Source organism: Cupressus sempervirens, chromosome 8, assembly GCF_028749045.1.
Source record: "Cupressus sempervirens isolate cs-2001-9-10 chromosome 8, ASM2874904v1, whole genome shotgun sequence".
NCBI classification, from domain to species: Eukaryota; Viridiplantae; Streptophyta; class Pinopsida; order Cupressales; family Cupressaceae; genus Cupressus; species Cupressus sempervirens.
In genome coordinates, this window is record NC_143125.1 from 234,135,471 (window position 1) to 234,147,567 (window position 12,097).

At 37.8% G+C, this 12,097-nt stretch overlaps 1 protein-coding gene across 8 annotated transcripts in view; it reads right to left on the reverse strand.

Moving 5' to 3' along the window:
- Positions 1–12,097, reverse strand: part of LOC149542351 (callose synthase 3-like) — a 167,556-nt gene that overhangs the window by 134,457 nt on the left and 21,002 nt on the right. The gene's annotated exons all lie outside the window — the stretch shown is intronic.

Consider the following 12,097-nt stretch of genomic DNA (forward strand, 5'->3'; position numbering starts at 1 on the left):
GTTTCCTGAAATGGAAGGAGATTTCATTATTGTGTGAGGCAATGGTGACATGGAAAAATAGCAGCCTACATAAGTACAAAGACAATCATATCCGAACTTGTGAAAAAGTCAAGGCTGTATAATGTATGGATGAGACAAGTGCTGAGGAGCACAAGTATGAAAAATTGCTGTTGCATATACATTTTGAGGGTATCAATAAGCCATTCAAGGCAGAGATCTAAAATATTGGTCTAAGGTTGTCTACGAAGCATAAAATGGAGTTAATTTTTGCAATGGGGAGAGTTTTGGTGCTGTGTAGCTTGTAATAATGAATTTGTTGCAAGCTGTCATCAAATGGTTCTGAACTGAATTGATCCATTGCACATACCAAAGTGACAACAATAAGAAAAGCATAACTAAGTTGGAGGCAACTTTCCATAACTAGAGAGCAAGGAAGTGCTAGCCGCTCAACTTATACCTAGAAAGAAAAGTTGTGCATAGAGCAAGATTATCCACTATGACAACACACTAAAGGAAGAAAGCACATTTCAGGCAAAGTTGTGCAGATATGGGTATCGAATTGGATATAGATATGGCTATTTGTCAAGATCCCTGGTATGGATACAGAATTCATTATATACATATATATATAAAATTAATTTTCAACTATATTTACAGTTTATAATTCAAATGTAACCATTCCAAATGACCTCTATATTTATTTAAAATCTCTTAGATGTAAACATATAATATTTGTTTATTTAAAAGTTACATATTATTGAAAAAATACTAACCATATACTATATGCCAAACAGTTGAGAGCAACCAAATTTAAACCATATCTAAAATTGGTAGCCCATAACCATAATATTTGATTAAAAAAAATACGAACAACACATGAATTTATTTGCTTAACATTTAAAGAACACTACAAACATCAAATAATTCATGAATAAATTTCTCAAACCTATTAGCAAGTACTGATATATAAAATCTATATAAAATGAAATCATATAAAGCATGGAAAACACATAATTACACTGCCATAGGGACGGGGGAACGGGGAGACAAGTTTTGGGGACGAGGGGTCGGAGGGTCCTTAATTTGGGGACGACACAGGGACGGTGGCAGGGGACCGAGGGGGGTTGTATACTATACATATAGTACTTAAAATGCTAGTTTATGAAAAGATGTATTTCATATAAGATATAAAAATGTAAAAGAGTAAATACTTTAACATAAATAGTCAAATCAGCAAATATTTAACACCAAGACATCCACCCTTCCTCAACGGAGGTGGTGGAATCCGATGGCGTCGTTGGGGACGAGGGAACGGAGTCCCCAAATTCATGGTGTGTCCCCATCCCCGGTGCATGGTGTAAAAAGGGGTGGGGAGGGCCGGGGGGGGTGCGTCCCCATGTTACTATACAAAAAAATGATAGAGTAACTCTCTCTTTTGTCATGTACAATCACGTTGTCTATTTCCATGGTATCACTCGCTTTAGAAAGGATTAAAATGCACCAAAGTCTTTGAAAAATTGAATGTTGTGTAGTGTTTTTATGAAAAAAAGATTAACAAAAAAAGAATTTTAGTCAATTATTTTCACATACAGCTCATATTTAGAATTTCTGGCCAAAGTTTCAATATGATGTTTTTAGAATTGCGACTAGCTAATCTCTGGACAAAATGCACCGAAGACAAACAAAAGTCAAACATGATTTTTTTCAGATTCACAAAACATAGTGAAATTTTCTCAAAAAAATTGTTGCTTTCGGTCACAAAATATACAGATCATGAAGATCAAATGCTGAAAATTTTTAAAAAAATCAGTGTTTTCGTTTTTTTCAAATTTATTCAATGGTGCAATTTGTAGGGAGGATAGCCGCATCCTTCAGAATTTTGGTTGCCATTATTTTCAGATATGACTCATTTTCTTGTGCCTCTGAATCCATCCCACCTAAATAGTGTTTTTTCAAATGTGATTACTTAAATATTTTCAGCATATTTCTGCCGTACCTTATCCATACTCATTTCTGGCTCAATGATGCACATACCTACAGAGGAAGGGCATTGTATCCTATGTTAATGTTTTCGAACCACAATTCAAGAATGCAATAAATAGAAACTCAGACAACATAAGAATAGATAACACAGATATTTATCCTTGGAAAAACCCTCCTACTCAATGGAAACAATCCAACCCACAGAACGGTAGAACCTTTATTTAATAATGATAAGAAAGTCTTACTACAGAGCCTACAACCTTTGAGCTATTTACAGCTACAATCTCAGCTCTCACATCTAAGAATATTATCTTTACAGGAAATAATATAAGCTCTCTGTATGAAGAAGAATGACACCATTGAGCTTAAGTCTTTTAATTACCCGAAGAAAAAATACCTCACACACAAAACCAAGAAAATGATGCTATGTATATCCAATTACACGGACTTGTGTCTAGAAAGAAAACGATGCTATGTATAAGCACAATATTCATTGATGTTTTAGACAAGACAATAAGTGATACCCAATGAATCTCGAGAATGGTTAAAGTCAGCAGTTACAAGCACAACCATGGTATTATTGACAGCAAGCCATATTGTTTTTGGTGGCTAGTGATCCACGATGTCGAGACCTTCATTTCCCGCAGTGGTAATAATAAAAAAGGTTTGTGGTTACAAACATAATCCAAACAACTCAATATACGGAAGCTGTTGGCAAACTAGGACAGTTGGCAACCAAGCATATACATGATGATCATGAACATGAGCCAAGACATAATGACATAGTCAAGGGATGAGAAATCCCAAAGGAGATGTCCAACCTTGCACCTAAATCACCACAGTGCAAATGGAAAAATAAGACACTAAACAACATGAGCAAATAAGGAAATATGATCTTCAACTATGATCAAATTGGCCTACAAGTGTTAAATTACATATTGTTCAACAAGCATGCCCATTACTAAGGACATAAGCCTTATCCCCGATCTTTTATCAAATCTATTGGCTATTCTTACTACCACCAAGCTACTACCTCTAGCCTCCTAAATAAGAACCAATACCCTACTTATATACAAAATTGCCTCATTACTAAGGACATAAGCCTTATCCCCGATCTTCTATCAAATCTCTAGGCTATTCTTACTACCACCAAACTACTCCCTCTAACCCTCTAAACAAAAACCACTACCCTACTTATATACAAAATCGCCATCCACAAGTCAGCTGATCTAATCAATAATCTCCATGACAAAGAAATGTAATACAAACAACATAGGTCAGAACTCAAATTCACAAGAACACCCCAAATTGATACATCATGATGTACAGACGTACTCAGAGGTCTACCACATGTGTAACAGCATAGAAGAATGCGTCATTAGCCTTTGCATCACATAGATCTCCATTGCAAGCCGAATCTAACGAAACCGAATATAGGACCAAACCTATCATATCATAACTTCATTTAAAAACATCATATTGAGTTGTAAATCTACACATAGGATCTCCAGGATACCTAGACCACACCAAAAGAATAGCATAAGATAACAAGCCAACTAGACCAATCACTACCTAGAACACAAAAAATTGCCCAACTAGAATACAGAACAAAGAAAGAAAAAGGAAATCTTTTGGGTAATGGAAGACTATCAAGTGTTGCTAGATGCGTCTGCATCAGATACCCCAAGTGAATAAAAGATGTTCAATAAGAGGAACTCATGAACATCTGATAGGATACAATGCATAAACCCCATGCTTATTCTTCATCCACATGTCCTCCTCATTTGTATCGTATTAGCAAATGGATGTGCAGACTATACAAATTGACAAATCAAGTAGTATAATATCTATCATCAAGTATTATGCTACTATTTCCACAATCTCTTCTCTGATTATCCAACTCGCACCAATTGCCTCTATCTTTATCTCTCTTGTAGTCAACAATCAATGTCTACTTCTTCTTCAGCTATTTGACTCTACTATTGGCATTGCTCATCAACTTCCTAGCCTTTGATCTACTCACAAGATCTTGTTACTCATATGCTATCACCTCCAATAATATAAAATCTATTATCAAGTTTTTCTCTTCTACAACTTCTCCAATTTCTAATATGATTATCAAACTCACACCAATTCCCTTTGTCTTTATCTCTCCTACAGTCAGCAATCAATGTCTACTTCTTCTTCTAATGTTTGATTCTACTAGTGTCATTGCTCATCAACTTCTTAGCATTTGACCTACTCACAAGATCTTACTGCTCATCTGCTATCACCTTGGCAAACTATTGTTGAAACCAGAGTAACGAGAATCGCGCTGAAATCGCGTGAATTGCCGATTCAGCGATCAGATTCATGCACCCCGATTTTTTTGGAGTCGGAAATCGTGATCAGCGATTTCATCGGGTGAATCGCCTGAATCGCATGTATCAGCGATTCACTCAAAAAATCGCCTGAATCGCCATTAGAAATCGCCAAAAATCGGCTGACAACAGCATGCATGTTTAGTTGGAAATAATAAAAAAATCACTTATGTTTTTTGCTTTCTTTTTTACCTTTCCTCTTTGTTATAACCCTAAAGGGCTTTCTAATTGTTAAGCATGACTAGAAGAGAGAAGAAGAGAAAAGAAGAACCATAGGTTATAAAATTAAAAAAAAAAACGACAACAAATAAAAAATGTTTAGAATGCATAACGGATGATGCCCAAGGGAAGGGAAAGACATAATCAGGTAGTAAAACATCAGCGGTTCCCAGAAAGAGTGTGGGATCAGAAGAAAATCACAAAAACACTGTGTTCCATATAGTTTTGTGTGGGTTTCAGAGTGCAAATTTGGTTTTGGCGACGGGGGCGCTGCCCCTCGACCCCGCCCTGTATCGCGACAGGGAGCAAGCCCGGGGCGCTGCCCCTTGACCCCGCTGGGGGCGTTGCCCCCTAGACCCCCAGTCGCTGCGGTTATCAGTCGTGGGAAGTCTCACCAGTTGATGAGACCTGAAGCTGTTGCAGGCATGGAGTGTCTGTGGTTGAGAGAACAATAGAGCAAGCCTTTCGAGAGGGGTGATATGCTTTGAAGCACTTGGAGTAGGTGTTGGATGTGAAGCTTTCTTATAAAAACTCTTTACCCCATGTGGTAAACACAAACTTCCATGTTTATATATGTTAAGTTTCAACTTCTATTTGATGATGTTATAGTGTGTTTAAGTTATATTCAATAAAGGGTGCATGAAATAAGTCTTAAATTGTTAAAATCCCTATATTTAAAGGGTTATTTCAAATTTTCCGATTCATCGCCGATTCACCGGCAATTCACCCCCGATTCACGATTCAATTCGGCCGTGCCAATTTTGATACGATTCCGATTCTCGTTACTTTGGTTGAAACACCATTCGGTTGTCATCAGTGTTCAACTCCACCAGTCTAGATCCATTTATCGAATCCTTTTGCAACTGTACAACCTCAATAAACTTCTAGGCCACTTGGTGCAAATCCATCACCTTTTGATCCAAAGTAGTCTAATCCCCTAGGTGTAAGTTCTCATCACACTTAGGTTTTTTGTTTTCCTTCCTCCTCTAAAGGAATTAAAGTAATCTTTTTGTCATTCTCCACAATTAACACAACATTCCTTCAACAATTGTGAATAGCTCCAACATCATACTATCAACGTCTTCCTAACAAATCATGGCAAGCACTCATGTTAACCACATCACATAATACCTCATCCCACTATGGCCCAATGTTGAAATTAACCCAACATTGCACTTTCGCGTCCACCATATGGTCATCTTAAAATCGGAATATCCATACGGATAGGGGTGCTTAAGTCTCCTTAACCCTAGCTTCTGTACCATATCCTCTAATAAAAAGCTATCAATACTACCACTATCCATTATATGCAACATTTGTCCCCTGATTTACATTTAGTTCGGAACAATTGCCTTCTTTGCACAAGCTCTAATACCTTCTTACTCGACATAACTCTCCCAAGCATAAAAGATTCTTCCATCTCATGTGCAACTCTCTTACAACAAGTTCATCATCATCAACTTGTTTCTCATGTGCCACTAGGTTATTGTTTTCGTTTTCTCTTGCTAGAACCAACCAAACATTTAAAATCTTTATGTCCAACATTTCCACATTTGAAACAAGTACCTTTGAACTCTTTGTTGCCACAGCCTCTTATATGAATCTTTTGATCAGGTTCCTCTTCAATCAAAAGCTTATCCTTGTTCTTGTCACCAATTGGTTTATCTCTTCCCATAGGGGTAACTTAACTTCTCTTCAACTTTTCTTCTGGCTTCAGAGTATTCTAATAAGCATCCTCAATTGTTGTAATCCTCAACATACTTAACTCATCTTGAAGGATAAGTCTCAAACCATTAACATACCTAGCCACCTTCTCAAGATCTAATTACCATCTTATAGAATTCTTCAGTGTACTCCTTAAATGTCAAATCCTTTTGATTTCTTAAACAATTCCAATTCATAGTCCTTGAGTATAACTTTGCCTTACTGCAAACATGTGTCATTCTCCTTTACTCACGGGAATTACATCATTTCTCGCAGGTTGAGGTTTTGAATGATGTTCCCGTGTAGTGTGCTCTATGTTTGTGTGGGGTGCTATGCATTTTCTACTAGCATTGTTTTTTATGTGGTGTGTCTTAATCTATGTTTTTTACTGACGTCGTTTCCAGCTCTATCTGCAAGCTATCATAGTGTTGTTAGTTCTGCCTTGTTCTGCCTTGTTTACTTGTTCGTTTGGCTTGGATTGGCTATTTTTGTGTGTTCCTTGTTTTGCTCGGCCACAGTCCTACTTGGGTTCCATTTGCATGTGTTTCTATGGAATTGTTCGATAGTGTTGCCCTTCCTTTATGTGGTTCCAATTTGAATTCTTTTGTGCGAGTGTATTGAAACTTGTTTTTTCTTCCCAATTCTTTCCTCTTGCATTGTCTATTATTAGTTATTGGTAGTAGCTCTTCTCTTCTACTGCCCGTGTCTCCATTCTTGCCTTGCTTCTTGGTTTCTCCCAAGTTGAACAGATCTTCTGTGATTGGTGGATGTCATTTTACGCTGCGTTTTGTGTTTTGTGCTCACTCTGAGTACTGTGAAGGCCCGATCATTGTGGCTTGGTGTGAAATTTGTTCTGCTCTCTTTCCCCTCTCATGCTCAATATTTGAGTTTTTTCTCCCTCAATGCGTTGTTTGGTTGCATGGAGTGGCCACTATTTATCCTTCGTCAATAGAGTTACAATAGCCTCTTTCTCAGTTTGTCGGATCTTCTCTACATGTGATAATTCATGATCATTTTTGTTTAAGGAGATGCAGAGGATTGGCATCGAGTTTAGGCTATTGGCTTTTGTTTCTTTCCCATTCTCTTGCTCTACCTCTACCTTGAATCATGCTGCCAACATTATTGAAATCCATTAAGATTACCCAGACTCAACCTCCGTCTCTTACCTATGAAAGACTCTATGATCGTTTTCTCAAGCTAGAATTTAAGAACCTGCATCTTCAGGACACTGTGTGGTCTCTCTCTGAGACGACTAAGCACCTTAAACAACGCACTGATTCTAATACCACGATCATCAATAATTTTTATGCTACATTTACTCCTAAAATAGCGGATATTAAAATTCACTTCAACTCCTTTATTAATCATCTTGGGGTACTCGATACTATTAAGGACAAGCAAACTAAACTAGTTTCTAAACATACTTCCCTGATGTCAAAAATGAAACAGCATATTAAATCATGTACCTCCATTAGTAACAGCACTAGTTTTACACCTCTCTCGAGTGTACAGAAGATTGTTCTAAGGAAGTTTGAGGATGACTATGTGAGGCGTGTCCAAGAGCTCAACCTAGGTGTAAGGGGTCTTTCCCTTTATCAAAGATGATACTTCTAAAGAGTATTGTTTCCTCTGTGATCAGCTTCACATTTTGATATTACACTTCACAAATGTTGGCTTGCCTCGAATGAGACCCTTTATCTTAGGTTTCTTTCTCTTCCTAACCAATTGCGAGATCTTAGGGCAAAGAGGAAGCTTTTCCAACTTCCCACTAAGATTTATCTTGATGAGGATCTCACAAAACCATAGTTGGTAGAGATGAAACACTTGAGGGGGCTCATTGCAGATGCAAGATGCAACTAGAAATTAGTGATTATTTGAAACCTTATAGTTGTTATTTGTGATTCCCCTCCCCCTCGTTGGGAACGGAGGTTGGCCTCCAAGGCTAAATACCAATCTCACCGATAGTTGTATATGAAGGAACCCTCCATCGATTCTCTACTCATCAAGTGTTGGAATGAAAACAACACTTTATAGTCCTTACCTAGTCTTTTCCGAGATGTTCTTTGTTCTCCTGCTATTTTGGTCATCACAGAGACTCATAAGAGTCCTATATGTCCTCTTCTTGGGTTTATTAGATAGCAATATTTTTTTGTATGTAGAGAAGAGGTCAAGATTTACAGCGGGGTCAGAGGTTCGAGGGGAGTTGCCTATTTGATTAGAGGTCGTCTTTTCAGCATTACCTCAGTGGTCTACTATGGCAACTCTGTTAGATTCATGTGGATCTGTGCGGGGCGTAATGGTCGTCATCATAGGGAGATCTTTATTGTTGTTTGTTACTTTTTGTTGGCCTCCTTGTCCTATGTGTTAGAATATATGGTCCACCAATTTAACTAAGAGGGGGGGTGAGGGGTGAATCAGTTATCCAACTAATATCACAATTATCAACCTTATTAAACTTTAACCATATAAGCAATATAACCAGAAACCACAAGATACTCATACACAATAACACCAGATATGTTAACTAGGGAAACGCTTAACTAGAGGGAAAACCCCAGTGGGGATGGTACCCACAAGATGATGTACTAATATAAATATTCCTTGTTAGAGGATGAACCCTGTTAGGAGTCAATAACAACATTCAATACATATCAGTCCCTATTAAGAGACTTTGAATCCCTGTTAGGAGATTGCAACCCTGGTAGGAGTTGTGCTAACCCTGTTAGGAGTTGTGGAAGTGAGCTAGACCCACTACCAAACACCTTCAAGGGCAAGATCAATGAACCCATTGTCCAAATGATCTGTGTATTATTCCTTGCAAAATAATAGAAATGAACAGTACTACTTCTTCCTCTTCTTGTCCTATCAACCAGACTTCTACTCGTTCTAATATTGTAACCAGATCACAAATATCCCATCCAATAATCCCTTGGATCGCTTGCTCGCATTCAGTAAACACTCTCCTCCTTTTTGCACTTCCCATACACTTTAATCTTACAATCATATCATAAACAAGGAAAACACCTTTCCTTTATACCATATCCTCAAACTAATTCCTCGAGTCGGCCTTGAGGCTTTCCTAATTCATTATAATAAGATAATTAATTAATTTACAATTACAATAGCATTGTCGGCTCACAGTCTATACAACTTCTCACACGTGACACTAGGGCTTGCACATTCACTCACGTCATCATTAGACTATCATAAGTCAATGGCTAACCACACATCAACAGATTATATCACTACCAAAGGATATAATGCAAACATCAGAAACAGCTTCTCAAGGACTCTCTCTTTGTACTGCTCTCTGTAAATTAGGTACAACTCTCGTACGTCTTCGACTTACGTGTTGTGCATTGAACCACATCATCAAGACATTGCGTAGAACATGTCTGTAGCCACACATCACAAGAGAATCAAAACCTTGTTCGTACAACTAAGATCTATGTCTACCAATCTTTCACAAACTTACTGCTATGTTGACATCAACGACAAACATAGTCATGAATCCAACATGTCAATACTCTCTAATGCCTAGGATACTCCCCCAATGTAGTATCATCAGCATTATGGTAACAATCTCCCCCTTTGGCATTGATGGTAACATAGATGAAAAACATCTAAGTTCCAAGAATACCAAACAATACTCTGGTGGTGGTGTTGTTGTTGTTGTTGTTGTTCTCATCTTTTCAAATCCTATTCATCAATCAAATTTGAAATCCTCTGGAACACTGCTTTCTTATTCTTCTTCTTTAGGATCAGCAACAATTGTTCACAGTATACAACTCGCAATACATCAAAATTCCTCATGCTACATATCTCCCTCATAGAGATATTCCTCCTTTCTTATATGAATATTTCTAAATCTCTCTAATAAAGTAGAGATTTCTCTCCCTTTCATACTTTTCTTATGCATTCTCCCCATTCAACTACTAGGTGTTTTTCATGTACATATCTCCCCCATTGACATCAATGACAAAGGCCTCATCAAGTCAATTTACTGCTCTAAGTCTTCAACCAGCTCAAGTGTCCATAGACACTGTTCAAGACCAAATACCAAGAGTCATCAATGACTCAGGTCGTAACAAATACTCCCCCATACAGGAAGCACCAACATTCAATCCAGTCTAACAATGGTGCTCTCTACCACTGGACTAATATACTCTCTACATCATCTACTTAGAAGTAAGTCGGGACATAACCCCAAGCATTCCTCTCAAGTACTCAAAGGTATCTTTAGGTAAGGGCTTCGTAAAGTTATCTGCAATCTCATCTTTAGTTCTCACATATTCCAATCTAATCTCTTTTGCTATTGCCTTCTCTCTCAAGACATGATACTCAATAGATATATGCTTAGTCTTAGAATGCAATACAAGATTCTTAGACATACTTGTAGTACTTGTGTTATCACAATATATGATGACATATTCTATAAATTCAAATTTTGATATCTTTCAACATCTGCTTCATCCACATAACATGATTACAGTTATTTGTTGTTGCTACATACACTGCTTGTGTTGTACTCAATGAGATACAATCTTGTTTCTTCCTCAGCCAAGAAACCAATCTTCCTCCAAGAAAAAATGCTCCACCGCTAGTGCTCTTTTTGTCATCCATATTGCTTGCCCAATCCGCATCAGTACATGTATAGAGTGAAATCACTCGATCTGTAATACCATATTCCATAATTAGATGTTCCTTTCAAATATCTGAATATCCTCTTTACTGCAACATAATGATAGTCCTTCGGATTAGCTTGAAATCTTTGTTCGCCAAGCAATCTAAGTGTGAATTCGGTATGACAAAAATATTTTACCTGGGGTATGTTGTCAATAAATATGGAGTTCAAGTTCATCAGAAGAAGATTCAGGCTATCCTCAATTGCCCCCCCCCCCCAAAATCACTCTCGGAATTGCGAGGATTTTTTGGACTGTGCAGTTATTACCGAAGGTTTGTTAAAGGATTCTCTCAACTCAGCGCACCCTTAACGAATCTTATAAGGAAGGGGTCTTTCTAGTGGAACGAAAAGGCACAACTCACTTTTGATGAACTGAAAGAGGCAATGAGCACTTGTCCCGTACTTGCATTACCTGATTTCACTCGACCATTCATTTTGGAGTGCGAAACATCTGGAGAAGGCATTGGCACGGTACTGATACAAGATAGACTCCCCATAGAGTATGAAAGCAGGAAGCTTACACAAACAGAACGCTTATATTCCATCTACGACAAAGAAATGTTAGCCATCGTACATGCACTAACCAAGTTTCAGTAGTACCTAGTGGGAGCCAAGTTTGTCATCCATACAGATCACAATAGTTTGAGATATTTTCTAGAGCAAGGGGACTTGAACGAGAGGCAGCAAAAATAGGTAAGCAAGGTTCAGGCTTTTGATTTTGGCATTGAATATGTGAAAGGAAAGAACAATGTGGTTGCAGATGCCTTGTCTAGGAAACCCGCCATTTGCTCATTAAACCAGATTTCAACTAATTGGAAGGCACATTTGTTAATAGAATATTCCAAAAACACATTTGCCTATGAGCTAATGGATGGCAATACTGAGGACGATCAATACAAAGTAGTGGATGACATCATCTACCATAAGAATCGAATATTTTAAGTGTCGGAATCCAAATTGAAGCAGAAAATCTTGAAGGAAGTACACGACTCACCCTTGGTAGGACACCCGGGTTTCCTCAAAACTTACAGAAGTCTCCAGGAGAGGTTTTCATGGAAAGGACTTAAAAGGGACATATTGCAATATGTAAGAGAGTATGTGGTTTGCTAGCAGAACAAATCCGAACATACTCTACCTATCAGGTTAC